The sequence below is a fragment of the Corvus kubaryi genome, unplaced genomic scaffold (genome assembly GCF_017639235.1).
Source record: "Corvus kubaryi isolate FWS band 111438036 unplaced genomic scaffold, C.kubaryi_AGA036_p1.0 split1-131, whole genome shotgun sequence".
In the NCBI taxonomy this organism is placed as follows: Eukaryota; Metazoa; Chordata; class Aves; order Passeriformes; family Corvidae; genus Corvus; species Corvus kubaryi.
The window spans coordinates 13,967,878-13,983,414 of NW_024582073.1; positions in this window are offsets into that span (position 1 = coordinate 13,967,878).

Consider the following 15,537-nt stretch of genomic DNA (forward strand, 5'->3'; position numbering starts at 1 on the left):
TGTGATCTTTGCCTGATCCTTTCCCGCAGAACTGCTGCCTATGCAATTATTTCCATTTTATATTACAGTAGTTGCTATTTCTGCCATGTATTGGATTTTACCATTGTCTTAATAGAGTTACTGCCTTCATTTTATTTTCCCCACCCCTTATTGTTTCTCCAGCTTGTCACAAACATTTTGAATTCTAATCCTTCCCCACAGTGTATTTACAGCCCTTCCAGATTGGTGTCAGCTGTGAATTTAATCAGTTTACTTTTTGTTCCATCATTCACGTCATTAACAGGAGGGCTAAATAAAGCTAAATAGACAAACTTCTGCACTCGAGGCAGGTTGCTCTCCCTGTTGGGAACTAACTGGTTTCCAAACTGGGAACAGATTTCCCACCATCCCCATACCTGCTTTATAAGAGTGTGATCAAGACCCTTTTTTTCCCATGCTTCTGCATAAGAATGTCATGTGAGATAGTAGTTAAGATACTTAGCAAAGTTTGTTCAGATAACCACCTACTTCTTTTCTATATGCAAGACTGATTATTCTGCTGTAGAAAGGAACTAAAAAATTCCTGATGTCTTTTATCCATTTCCCTTTCTGACATTCTATCCATTCCCCTTCTGGTGAATACAAGAAGTTTGCCTCTTTTAGTGGTTTTTCTGTGGCTGTGACTCCTGGATTAAGCCACACCTCTCATTACAGAATTTTCAGACATCATAGGAACCAAAATAATTTACTGGCCCTATCTCAAAGTATTTACAGTACTATTATTACCCTGGGAGAAGTAAAATGTCTTTGAAGAGCTGCCTGGCGCTAAGTGGTGTCTGAAACCTTAAGCATACAAAAACTAACAAAAAACTACCATTTAAGTGCACATCCCCACATTGCTTTCTCCCTTCTGCCAAAAGAGCCAATGGAACCCATTGGATTTTAATATTACATCAGCTATGGAAGCAAGGAATAGGTTAATTCATGCTAGCTAGACTAAATAAATTTCCAGAGGTTCCCATTTCTGACCCTCTTATTTCTCGCAAGCAGCAGCTGTTTGTGAAAGTCTCCCAGTTAATCCATGTTCCCCACCACTTCATTACAATTGCCAGTACTGAAGGCACACCTTGCCGAAACTAGGAAAGTTTTGCTAAAACCAGGAAGGTTAAACCCATTCCTAAGTTTGCATTTTAACGTAGAATCACAGGTGCTTCTCAAGTCACTAAGTAAAGTGAAATACCTTGATGGTTTATTTATAGATTCATGAGGATCTTGATGCTCCCATGCCCCATATCAGAGGCCCTGTTAGTGCTTAAATCCTTGGTGGCACCTGCAGGGCTCTGCTCTGCACTAGAGCTCAGCAGAAGCTGAGGGCAATCATGTTCCAGGAGGACAAAAGCCCACCTGGCTTTGACATCAGGAGCAGCTCCTGCTCTGGTGACAGCCCAGCTAAGGGTGTTGTATGTGGAGGTAGGGGCTGTTCACAGGCAGCCCTGGATGGAGACAGCCCTGGGCTCTTGCTGGAGTCAACACTCAGCAGCATCCAGGAGGATCTTCATCCTTGAACACAGCAAGGTGCAGGAGAGCCCTTGGACTCCTGGAGGCTTTATCAGAGCAGGTATTTCACCTCAGAAGATGCTACCATGGAATGAAATAATGAAAAAAAGGTATGGCTTATCTGTGTTGCATACCCATCTCCTTGAAAATTGTGTGTAGTTCAGGACCTGACCCTCTGAGTACTTTTCAAAGCAGTTTGTTGTAAAACCTTTGAATTTGTATCTTTCAAAACAGCAGAAATAATAAAATTTTTAAAATGCAACGTTTTTCAGAGTAAAAATAGTTTTTATGGTAAAGCGGTTCCCCACCTTTTTAGTCGTATTTATCCTAGTGGCTGACTTTTGTAAGAATAACTGAAACCCTGAGAGATTGATGAAGTTTAACAATGTGTGTTCATTATATGCAATTTTGTTCTCTCAGTGAAAACACAGACTCCTAAATCCTACTTATGCTCTGAAATTTCAGAGGTTCCAGTCCTCATCTGACCTTAACACCTCTTAGTTTTGTGCAGCTTTTGTAAGCCTGTGCACATGTTTAAATTCTCCCATGGTGAATGGTTTTGGAGATCAGATGTTGAGGATTAAGAGCACAACCAGTTTGTGCCTTGTTTAAAATCGTTTTGACGTTTTAGTGGAAGTCATTAAGATTGTTTTCTTGTACTCTCAAATGGCCCACAGTATGAGTGAGCCATTTTTAGGAAAATTACATAAAAAGATTTGAATTGCATAAAAAGATTTGAATTGCTAAATTACTCACCTTGAGAATGTTAACACAAATATTTTGAAAACTCTGAAGGTTCTATCCGAGGTAAATATTTGCACCTGAATTCCTCCCTTGGGAAGATTAATTCAAAATAAATAAATAAATAATTAAAGTCAGGGACCATTCTTAGTAAAAGCATGTAGGAATAGTCAATTCTAGCTGAAGATGCCCTTAGTATTGTTTATATTTACATTCTTCTTTCTTTCTTTCTTTCTTTCTTTCTTTCTTTCTTTCTTTCTTTCTGTCTGTCTTTCTTTCTTTCTTTTAACTGTGCAGTGGAACCAAAATCTCCCCAAATGGTGCCAGGTTTAAGGATCTCCACAGAAGTGCAGCATGGTTCTGTGGGTTCTGATTTCCAACCAGGTGAATCTCACTAGTCCCAGCCCAGCAGCCCAAAGGATTCGAGCATCTCTGAAACTGGAGGTTTGGCTCTAGAAAAGCTGAGGTAGATAGGAGGCAAACACATGAAGGCCCTCTGTTTTTATCAGCTCCGATGTCTGCATTAATAGGCAAGACTGAAATTGCCACCTGCTTACAGAAAGGCTTTCAACTCATAGTGCATGGAGTTCTTAATAGTATCCCATTAGATATAATGAGGTACACTGGTGCAGATTTCCCCCCTGAAGTTTGCACGCATTTGTACAAAATAAGGCTCCTGCTGGGGTGTTTTATGAATGTGGAGTCTTTCAGTTCCAGTTAAATAGGATAACCAGCTGTTTTCCAGGGCACAGGAAGAAATCCTTGAATTGGTTGTTGTCCCTACTCTCAGCATTAGCATGCCTGCAAAAACAGAATAAAAACACAGAAATATTTTTCTGTAACCTTCTTGAAGGGAAGGCAATCCTTTGAATGCATCAGAAATTCTAATAGATGCAGGGGGGGAAAAAAGGAGAAAAATCCATTTTCTTTGTCCCTTGATTTTGCTACAAACCTTCTTTCGATCTTCAGCCTCCAGGTCTCCCTCGCATGAGTTGTCATCTGTGTTGTCACTTGCAAGACTTTATTCCCAAAACCTGCAGATGTTATTAAATTTGAGGATTATAAGGTTATGTAGGACGTGGTAGAAGCCAGATACGGATTGGATGTTTTTGTTAGAGGATTACCAAATTTTGTTAACAGGAGTGTGCCTGAGTAATTCTACTGGAAGCTCTGTTGTGCTTATTATGAAACATCTGATCCTGAAGCAGATACAGAGCTGCACCCTGGCAAGGTCCAGGTGTCTTACCACACCAAGGACAGGTTGTGTTCATGATGTGTAAAGCTGGATCATTGCAAATGATACATACTGGTTTCACTGGGAAAAGTGTAATGGTCGTGACAGAGGTATCTCACCATAAAATCCCAAATATCCCAATGACTTCAGAATCGTTTTGCACTGCTGGTACATGTTACAGGCAACAAAATAAAATCAATATACAAGGTGTGTGCTTCCATGTTAGTTTCAAATACAGTGAAAATATCTAATGCTTTTTGTAGTTTTTTGTAACTTGAATATTCCTAGTATATGACACCAAGATCTTAAGCAAACTTGTTGCTCCTAAGGCATGAGATTATGATGACATGTAACTAACTCTGTAAATGTCACTATACACGTGTGTTTGTGAGTGAGGGCCTAACTCCAGCTAGTGAGCTTAAAGCAAGAAATCAGAGTAGAATGTTGATGAAGAATAAATAACTAATCTGACCCTGGAATCAGCATTTTCTCACAGTGATGAACTTGCCTAACTAAGGTCATCCACCAGCTACTGAGGAGGTAACTTCTACTCTTCTTTCAAGAGGAGGGTGAGTCATGAAATTTCCAGAAGCTATGAACTCTTTTTGCATACAAACTTGTACCCTGGTGGGAAGCTCACACGCATGCAGCCATTTGCTCCCCTCCAACAGGAGGGCAGAGATACTTGGAAGGGCAAAAGCAAGAAAACCTGTGGGATGAGATAAAGACAGTTTAAGCGGAGGTGGGAAATAGGGGCAAAGACAGCCTGTGATGGAAAAGCAGTCACTGCTCACCAGCAGACCATTGCCCAGCACTGCCTGCAACAGCATCTTTGGAAATGCTTTGGTTCCTCCATTTATTGCTGAACACGATGCCACAGGGTATGGAATATCCATCCCTTGGGTCAGTTGGGGTCAGCTGTGCTGGCTGTGTCCCCTCCCAGCTCCTCATGCATCCTCAGCCTCCTTTTGCTTGTGGGGTGGCATGAGGCCGAAAAGATCCTAACTCTGTTTTAAGCCCTGCTGAGCAGTGACTAAAACATCTCTGTTATCAAGAGTGTTTTGGCCACAAATCCAAACCAAAGCACCCTACGAGCTACTTTGAGGAAAATTAGCTCCATCCCAGCCAGACCCAATACCCATGCAAGGCTGGATGCTGGCATAGCCCTGTACAGGGAGAGAAAAGAAAACAGGTGTTTGAGTCACAGCTAATGTGGTTTGCAATTCCAAGAGAAAAATGAAGAGTATTGAATAAGGAATTTGTGTTGTACTTCCAGGTACACCTTTCCTTCTGCTACAGGGCTGAATTACTGCTGCTGGGATAATAAAGTCTACTTGATTTATATGAGCAGACTCCTAATTACTTAATAAACCACTCTAAAAGTTATTTTGTTGAGTGGAAAATTATTAACTGGCTGAAGATCCAGCAAGCAGCAGCTGTTTCATAGTAGAAACTGGGAGAACTGGCCATGTTCAGTGCCAGAAAAAATATTTTTTCTAGTTTTAAAGCTATTTCCCACTTGGATCTACAAGGAAAGGGAAAATTCAGGTCCATGTATATAATTTGAAATTGTAATTACTGGCATAAATGAACATTTGCTGTTTATACTATATTTATGTATTTTCGAGATGCGAATTAGTCATACAGATCCTGTTCCACCATGAATCCCGTCATCAGTTTGAGCTTTTCATAGAATCATAGAATATCCTGTGTTGGAAGGGATCCACAAGGATCATCTAAGTCCAAGTCCTGGCCCTGCACAGGACACTCCAAGAGTCACACCAGGTGCCTGAGAGCATTGTCCAAACGCTTCTGGAACCCTGTCAGGCTTGGTGCTGTGACCACATCCCTGGGGAGCCTGTTCCAGTGCCTGACCATCCTCAGGGTGAAGAACCTTTTCCTGATATCCAACCTAAACCTAAACAGCTATGAGGCCTCACCTGAGTGTGATTATTCAGTTTATTAAAATTAGTTGTCTGTTTCTGCAGGAAGGATGAGTATCTTTTGCCTTGACTATGGATATTTACTCATGTTTTGGACTGGATCTAAGATGGCACAGTGGTTAGTTTTTCTTTTGATTCAATGGGTAATTTTTAACTTCAAGATTGCTCACAATATCCAGCTGGGTGAGGATTTTAAAATCATCTTTGGGAGAGTTCAAGTAGAATTCCACCATGAAATTTAGATTTTAAGAAACTTTACATCAAAAGGTAAATCTCTCTACAAGGTAGAATAGAGCATGCACACTATATGTAATCACATAGTTACACAGTTCCTCATTATAGCCCTGTAGTCTCATTTTTCAGACAGTAGAAGAGAATCTATGTGTTCTGAACGCTTCTGGTGTGGTGTGACTACAAAGTTTGATCATTGCTGTATGTAGCTTCATCAAAGAATATTGTCACATCACAAAAGGAAATATGGTCCTAAAATTAAAGGACAGATTTGGGTTCTGGAAGCATTTTAGTCTCTTTCTCTTGACACGGAATAAGGAGTCTAGCCTCCTCTTACCTCCAATTTGCCCTTCTTCAAAATGTTGATAACGATGAGTCACTTCCTTATGGGGGTGCTTTGAAGCTTAGATGAAGTCTGAGTTGTTTCTGACACTGAGAAAATTGATGTCAGAAACTGCAGTATTGGAATACTAATCTTTCAAGGCTAAGATAAATAATTGTCCACAAATGAAAAGCTATTTCCTCTGCAAATTTTTGGCCCTCTCTATAATATTCTTTGGATTAGTAGAGTCCAAACTTAATACAGACAACAGAGGAGACAGTGGACACTGCTTGCTTAAGTAAACAGCAGCCAGAGCCCAAATTATTAGTAAATACCAAGGCTTCATTTAGGTTGAATAACGCTGCAATCCAACAAATAAATGAGCCATCAAGTCTGAATTTATGTAGCATACGAAACACATTAAAGCCATCTGACCATGACAAAGGCCTTTTCTGCTGTGAATAATGAGGCAAACACATTAGAATATCCTTTAGATGAGACATTAAACCCAAGGTCCTTTCTGTTTGTCTCTGGTGGCTCTTCAGGTGGAAGTTAAAGACTCCATGGCATTTCACTAAAACCATAGAAAATCTCTGGCCCTGAATGGTATTACTTTCCTTGTAAAGAAATAAATTAAATTTAAAAATTAGAATAGCCGAGGTTGCGTATGAGTTGAATGTCATCAAGGAAAATGCCAGTTTTCCTATCCATGAGGGCAATGAGGAAAGTTCTCTTGTTTCACTGAGAGGAAGGTCAGTGTGTCTGGTATAAATACAGGTCTTTAAAAGTCCTTTGGGATTTTGGGAGTGTAAAGCACAGAAAAATGCTTTGTACTCATCATTAACAAAAACTGTGGTAAAGGAGAACAAACTCAAGTCATATATGATATGTTTGCATGTGTCTATGCTTATGTAACTAGACACACACTTTTACATGTGTAATTTCCAAGAAGTGACTTGGAAACAAACAGAAAATATGCCAGGAAAAATTCTTTACCTCAGCCTGTACATGTGTGATTCACTTTAGGAAGTTCATCTCAATTTTCTGCTTCTTTTGTATAATACCAATGATTTTGTATCACTTGAGATACTTTAGCTGTTCCTTTAGTCTGAGTCTCAGTGAATGTTTATCCACTGAGTCTTGTTCCCTTAGCCTGCATTTTAGTTGTGTAGTTTCACACCAGAGTTTCTTAGCATTAGACACTCATAAGTAAGAGGCAGAAGAAGTCATGTGATAGGTAAATTTCAGACTCCTCTCATAGATGTAGATGTACTATTTTATTGTTACCAAGCTGACTGGACTTACCCATTTGAATTTAAAAGAATTATAGAGAGAACAATCCTGTTGAAAGAAACACAAGAATTAGGTTAGAGCTGAACCCCCTTAGCAGCAGAGATAATAAAGCCTTTCATGAAGAACCGACTGATGAATCTGGGTATCATTCAATATTCTGAATAATGAGCCAGTTCTTCCGTCTTGCTGAGAAACATATGGGATGTGAGGAAACCAGCTATAAGCCCAGCCATGTCTGTCCCATCCGGCATCCTCTCTGCTGGAGCCAGGGAAGTGCTGCCTTATGAGGAAAGATGGTTTAAGGGAAACCTTGGTATTCAGTAAAAGCAAGCTCAGCCTTTGTGAGTCTTATGTGGCTTGAAGCCCCTGTTTTATCAACAGGAATGCCACAGAGAGCTGCAGTACTTGTCCAACGGGGATTAATGCTGGCTGGTTTAGGGAATCCATTGTGTTTCCCATTTTTAGTGTGTATTTACTTGAAACTTCTGACACAATGGAAATGTCCCACAGGTCATACTTTCAGGGTCTTATATTTTAAAAAGGTACTTTCCAAGAGAAGAGAGAGTAGTAAGAGGAGAGCAATGTAAATATCTAACAATGACACTTCTTCACATTGATTTAATTGATTTTCATTTCACTCATCCCCACATTAGGGATAGGAACTCTAGTAATGGGGACTGAAAGCACATGCTGCCTTTTCTGACTAGTCTGACACGTACGTGTACCCTATGAGTATATCAAATGGATTTTTAAGCCGTGCCGTTTCTTCCACAACAATAATTAAAGATGCTATTCTAATCTAAGGGGCCAGATCCAGCCCGTGCTTTGTGACGGCCACTTTGCACAGGATAACTACAAATCTTGTCAGTAGCTTGTGTGGTGTTCAAAGCAACAAGTGGAGATTTCTTTTTTGAGGATTTCTCCTAGACCTAGATGGACACAGAAAAGAATTTGTCTCTTCAAATTTAGCTTACTAACGTCTAAAAAAAATTATTTCAGCAAGTGAAAATTTTGTCTAATCTTCCATTTTATCTGCTTTGGTATGATTATGGACCCTTCAAGGCATTACCGATAGAGCTTTACTGCCTAGCTTAAAATATCTGATATTTTCAACTTGTGGTATTCAACTTAACAGGTTTATTTTAAGTTACTGATTCCTAACATTCCTTTTCTTTGTCTTTTTACCTGCTGTCTAAAACACTGGAGGCAGGTGCTCCCAACGTAGGGTCTATGATATATGAGTGTATTGTTTGGACTCCATACAGAGGGAGGTTGTGATAGACATCTGCCCAAAAAGCAATTAACTGAAATGTATTTTGAGAGACAAAATAATTCTGTGGTGATTTACCACCTCCAGAAGGGAGGTGTCTTAGAAACAGTGTTGTTATTTGTTGTGGATTTTTTCAGATGTTTTACTTCCAATTTTCAAGAATTAAGAAAAAGAAAAGTTGCAAATTATTTTACCATGTAACACAGACAACAATATATAGAAGTAATTAATAGGGACATTTGAAGGGAAAACAGGGTCGCACCATTAGCCCCTAATAAAATGCATCAGAGTTGATGAATTATTTTAATGGGACAGAATGACAAAAAAGGGACTGTTTCACCTAAGCAGGGACAGCTGGTTCCTCTGACAAGGATACATTGCTGTCCTGTGGAGTCTGCCAGCCAGCAAGGCTGAAATAATAGCACTGAGAGAGGTGTGAATGCTCCTTGTTCACCTAAATTGAGAGGTAATATGAAGTCTAATTATGAACACTTGGTATTAACTGCTTCGTGTCTGAAGGCAGACAGCAGATCGACTGCCCTCCATCGTGTCCAGGGAAGGTCTGCTTCGATTTTACAGATGGTTGTGCATCCTGATGCCACCATGCCAGCTGTGCCAAACAACATCCAACTAACAACTGTCCCTACCAGAGGTTTTTGATCCCTATTTCCATTCCTGGGCAATAGGAGCTTGGGACAAAATTTCCATCTGGGGACCAAGCTGTGTGTTTCTCAAAAGCAGAATGGCTCCCTTACCGTAGCCGGCAGTGCCAGGCAGCAGCTGGGGGGGGCTTTACAGGCTGTACCTGCACAGAAATCCGGCCCTGCTGCAGAGCCCGTGGTGCAGGGCAGCCCTGGGAGCGGGGCTCATCATCTGCCCAGGGCTGCCCTCCCACTGCTGCCAGGGACAGCCACCCGTTGTGGGGGCCGGAGCTGCAGGCACAGACCACAATGACTGAACCATCTGCCAGGATTCAGAGCACAACAGGTGCATTTACAGGATTTAGGTGACTAATTGCAGAATTTACTTTCATACAACATGTTTGTGTGAGGGGGAGAGAGAGGTGGGTTAACTTAACTGGCAGAGATTTCTGCAATTATTTGAAAGGTGGTTGTAAAATGACTATTTTATCTTGCATCTCACCCGCTTCTGAGAACAAAAGTGCTTAGATTTAAAAATATTATCTAGATGGGGATGGGATGGCACAGGAGATTGAGACTAAGGCTGCTGAGGCTCCATTTGTAAGTCACGCAACCAAGGCTAGTGAGGAATGCAAGGCACCCTTTGCTGGCTTCTGTGAACTGGAAACCAGAGTCCAGTTCCAAAAGAATTAAGGACCTGATCCTACTTTCATATAAACAGTGGTCCAAGCATGAGTCTTAAGCACCATGTTGCAAATCCTCAGTGCTGCTTTTAGCAAGTGTCCTGGCACCGAGGAGATGAAGGCAGGCAGGATTGGAGAGGCAGTGTCTGCTGCTGCCTGCAGAGCCAAGCTGAACTGCACTGTCAGAGCAGCACTAGCTAATCCTGATGCTCAGTTTCAAAAGGAAAAAGTGAGCATCTGCTGTCTGCAACACTAAGAAAACAACAACCCAAAACCAAAAGCAAAACAAAAAAAGCATGTGGGAGGGAGGGGAAGGAAAAGAAGGATGGAAAACAAGCTAAGAAAAAACCAAAAGAACAAACATAAACATAAAATCTATGCCAAAACTAAAGCCTTTGGTCCCCTGATCAAAATAACTTCGATCAATGTATCTATTCTCAGAAGCACCTTATTTCAAAAAGCAGCTAGCTTTCTAACAAATAAAGAATTGCTCTGTGGTTTCCTTCCAAAGCTTAAATTCAGCTTTCTAGGGTAAGATGAAAAGCTGATTTTCTAGAAGTTTAACATGTTTGTATAAGCATGTCAGGTGAAATAAATGACATTGATACTCAGTGTGTATATAGGTGGCACCAGCTCCCAAAACTCTCTCTCTTTTTCATCTTACTGGAACATTAACTTATGCTCCCGAGGGCTAGGTAGAATGCAGAGTGAGAGTGTGAACTTAAAGATAATTTATCATAGCTCTCTCCTTGTATCATTCTCTTTTCCTAAACTTTTCAATATCAGAATACAGAGCAGAGGGAGTTTACCTTTGCCTTAGCTGCTTCTGACTGCACCCATGGAGGCTCTTACTCAAATCAAACCTTTGCATCCTGCAGATTGACTTCTCAGCATATTCCCTTGGTAAGTAGAGGAGTGGACATTTTACCATTGTAACTGGGTCACAGGAACCTTAAAAATCGATCTTTTCAGATGCAAAACATATCAAGATCTATAGGAAGAGCAGGGAAGGCGTTTCATAGGAAAGCACGTCATCCAGTCCAGCAAGAGCTGGTGACAGAGAGGACCAAGGAACACCACTCTTTACTCCTTGCTCTAAACAACTTTTAGCAACAGCTCTGGAAAGGCTTGGACTCTCTTTTTATTATGCATTTATATACTACTAAGTGTGACAGAGGTGTTCTACTAAACGTGCTACAAAATGGCAATGTAATGTTAGTGACAATGTAGATTGTGTAGTGCTGGCACCCAGTTTCCCTTTTCTATATTAATATCCATAAATTACTCTGCGTGGATTACTTAAACTTATAATTTGACTTTCTAGTAGAGCTCAATTTTGCAATTCACATTTTGCAGAATGGAAAACTGAGGAGTACATAGGTTTTGTGACTTTTTTCTTCCTGATCTACTGTTAAAAAAAAAAAATAAACTGCTGATTTCTGCACCACAATACTGAGCTGCTTTTCCTTTTCTTTTCTTTTTTTTTTTTTTTCTGGTTTGGTTTGAGTTTTTTCTTTGGTTGTTTTTTATAGGAATAGCAATGTTTTAATGTCTAATGTTGCTGATAGGGATCAGCATTGGAGATGTCTGGAGATGGCAGATTACATCGCTTTATTTTAAAAATAAAGTATTCTTAAGGGTGATGTACCTTCCTGTATTTTAGTTCTCTGTTCTTTATTTGTACGTGATGTTTAAGGTGGGAGTAGGAGTAGCTGCAGAACAGGTAGCAATCAATGAGTGGGAGAATGCCTGGCCCTTCAAGAGATGTGATTCAGGGTGCTGCAATTCCCCTGAAGTACTGAAATCCAGAGTTATTGTGTATTTGTCTTTAGCTCTGTTTATAAGAAAATGAGGCAGAACTTGGCATAGGAGCACACCTTGCAAATTTGCTTCTAAGGCCTTTACTTCTGTCCATCAGAGAGCCAAACCATGGAAATGGTCTTAGACAGTCTTATTAGACAGTCTTGCATATAAACATGCAATATGTGGGCAAAAACAAGCACAACAAAGAGAAGTCTTTGAAACATCAACTGATTATGCAAGGGGCTGGGTGATTATGTGCAGACCAAGGGCAGCCACAGTGCTAAGCACTGCTCTTCCACCCATAGCTATATCTGTAAGAAAAAAGCCATTTCACAAAAGCTTGCTGTTAAGGGGACTGAAGCAGTAGAAAACCAAACTCGGCATGGCCTGGGGAGTGTGTGCTGCACAGAGGTGACTCTGCTGGCTATGTGAGATTGTATCACATCATGTCGTGAACATGGTTCCAAAGGTGCATGATAAAATAAAATGTGGAGAATGCAAGCTTTATGGTTGTCTCAGGAAACAGGCTGCTGACTGCAGAAGGCTTTGAGAATATTCTCAGGTATGTTTGATCATATATTTGTTCTGTTCTTGCAATTTCTCCTTACTCGTATGCTACTGGCCAGCATCATCAGACTTGCAGTCCAAACAGGTAGTCTCTGTACTGAACCAAGGTGTTCTTGGTGTAACATCTTGGCAAACAACTAAGGAACTGTTCACCTTTCTATCTTCCTCTTCCAAAGGGAAAGGAGTGTAAGACACTGATATTCTCAGCCTGTGAGTCAGTTTGCCTAGTCTTTGCATTGTTTTCAGCCTATCTTCTAAAGATGATGTGCTTTTCCATGACCTTCAGATTCTGGGAAGTTTATGATAATAGGAACACACAAATATCAGTGCATGAAGGTTTATGAGGCCGGAGTATGAAGAAGGGGAGGATTCTAGACAATCCATCAGGGTGTGCAGGTTTTTGTGGGGATAGAGTTAAATTTTCTTTATTGTAGCTGATGTGGGACTATGTTTTGGATTTGCACGGAAAACAGTGTTGATTACAGAGATGTGTAAGCACTGCGCAGTGCTTACACAGTGTCAAAGGACCTTCCTGTTTCTCACCTCATCCCATCAGCGAGCAGACTGGAGGTACACAGCTGACAACTGTCCAGAAGGATATTCCATACCATATGGCATCATGCTCAGTGTATAAAAACGGGAGAGGAGGAAGTTTGGTGGGTGGGCTGCTGCTCAGGGTTTGGCTGGGTACCAGTGGGTTGGTGGTGAGTGATCATTTTCATTTGCATCATTTGTCTTTCTGGGGTTTTATCTTCCTCAGTCTTTGTTGTTTTTTCCCATTTTTTCCTTGCTTTTCACAAATGTTTATTATTAGATTGTTTTGATTATTAAACTGTTCTTATCTCAACCCACAAGTTTCTTTTTCACTTTTACCCCTTCTCATTCTCCCCCCATCCCACTGGAGTGAGTGAATGACTGTGTGGTGCTTAGTTAAACCATGACACGCGGACAATGGTTTTCACATAATTTCATTTGCCATAAACAAAGGATGCTTGTTTATATCCAAGGAATTGACTAGATCCTTCATAATGTAATCACTTTAGCGTGCATTAACATCCTATGTAAAAGTTGATTTCCAAGGCAAAACTCGTGTCTGCAAGCAAGGAGAGCCTAAGAAAGAGCCCTCACACCATGTTCTCACCCAAATCTTTAACTGTTTTTTCAGTCCTATTGTCTTGCTTACCAGGAATCACTATGCTTGCCAAACTAGGAAAGAACCACGTGTGTAACGTCTGTCTGTGTCCAGAGAACAGGGCTGGCAAAGAAGGCAACCAGCCACTCAGCTCTGTGGTTTCTCTGAGCTGGTAAATGAGGCTATTGCCACTGTAACAAGAATCCATTCGATTTGCTGGCTTGCTAGCTCTATCAGTATTATCTGTTTACTTATCTATTGTTATGATGGAAATTATACAGGAATTATAACAGGAATATTCATGCATGCACTTTTTTCCCTTCTTTTTTCCCCACTATACTTCTATAGCATCAACACCTTGTAAACAAGGATGAAGTTGTGGCTTTTATAGATTGATCTCTAAGGAACAGTATGCTTAATGCCATGAAAATATGCCAGAATAGTAACCAGCAACCTTAGAAAGGAAAGTCCAAGTCTTGGAATCTGAATATGTTCATCAGTACATTCTCTTGTGCTAGAGGCAACAAGTGATTTATATACCTATGTATATAAAGCTTGATTTGAGAACTGTCTTGGGACAAATTAAATTCACATCAGCTACTGCCTATAGTATAGTGCACAATCTATTATCAATATATAACAAAGATAGCCTTGCATGTGATGTATGCATACAGCTTTAGAGCATCCTTGCTATAGATGCTCCTCTGTTGTAGGCATTTGACCTCCAGGGTGACAACAATCCACAGCATTTGAAATCTGACTTAGATTTTCTAAGTGCAGGTGGCAGTTCAAAACTCCGGGGAGGTTGCTTAGATGAAGATAAAGTATTGACTACTATGGCCAGCTGGCTCCAGAGGCAGTTTCTATGCAAAGGAAGAGATCAAGTGCAATCTCTTCTCCATTCAAAGCAATGCAGGTTTTTCTCTAAGGCTTCCAACCTCTATGGTTATCACACTAAAATTGAAAACATTTTACCCTTGCCTGTGCATAGCATGAAATCTTGTGGGCTTCAGCTAAGCTGCTTCCTGACTGGAAGGTACATAAAGATGTGCAAGGAGACTGCATGAATCCAATGGTGAGATGATCAAAGAGGCACTCACTCATTGCCTCTTATGTCCAAAGGTTCCTATCCCCCAGTCCTTCTCAGTTTTTCTGTGGTGTTTGAAAGATTATCCTCACTGTCTGCAGTGCCTTCTGGTACATGGATGTGACAGAATAGGTAGTGCATTTGCTCCTTAGCTCCCATAGCATGAACTAAAGCAGTAGCTTATGGACTGATGTATTAATTTCAGCCACCACTGCACACATCCAAGGGAGGGATGCCAGATACTTTCCATAGCCCACAAAGTGCAGTTGATACTCAGTCACTCTCTTTAGTTCACTGACACCTTGAGAGGATAGAAGCACAGCTAGCACTAGAAGAGGTCACTGTCACTGGTAGAGGACAGGAAGATAGTTCCTCCAAAATATCCTCCAGAGTGACACTGTATTTGGGTCTTGGTAACGTTCTTGGATTTTCAGTGTTTCAGAAACTTGCCTCTGTCCGTCTCTTTTCCTTCTGCAGGACTTCCACCCGCAGGTCAGCCTGGATACTGCAGCTGAAGTGTGACCTGCACTTTGTGGCAAAACTAGCCAGAGCAGCAGGTAAGTCCTATATTTCCAGCAGAAGGCAAGGAGAACTCTGGATTTACTTTGGCAAGGGCCCCCAGAGTCAGGGACAGCTGATGAGAGGGCCCATATCTGAGACACAGCCATTTCAGCGTAGGAGAAAAGTGCAGCCCCTGGCTCTGTATCCCTCACATCTGGATTCATCTTCTCATGGGCATAACATGACGTACTCATGATTATTTTAGCCAGGTGGGTTTCAGAAGACAGAAAAAAGCTGGAGGAGCTCACCATTTACAGATGTGGAAACCATTTCTATAACTGACAGTGTGCTTTGGCCATTTCTTATTAATGTCTTTTGATAATCTCCTTCACAAATCAAACAAACTGGGTAAGGACAGAGACTGTGTAGACAGGAATGTCATTTGCAGTAATGTTCACACTGTGCTCATTCTCAGGCTTCAGAGAGGCTTACTCATTAATTTGAAGAGGGTAGGAGAGGCTCTCTTTGCTGACCTACGCTACATAAAATAAAA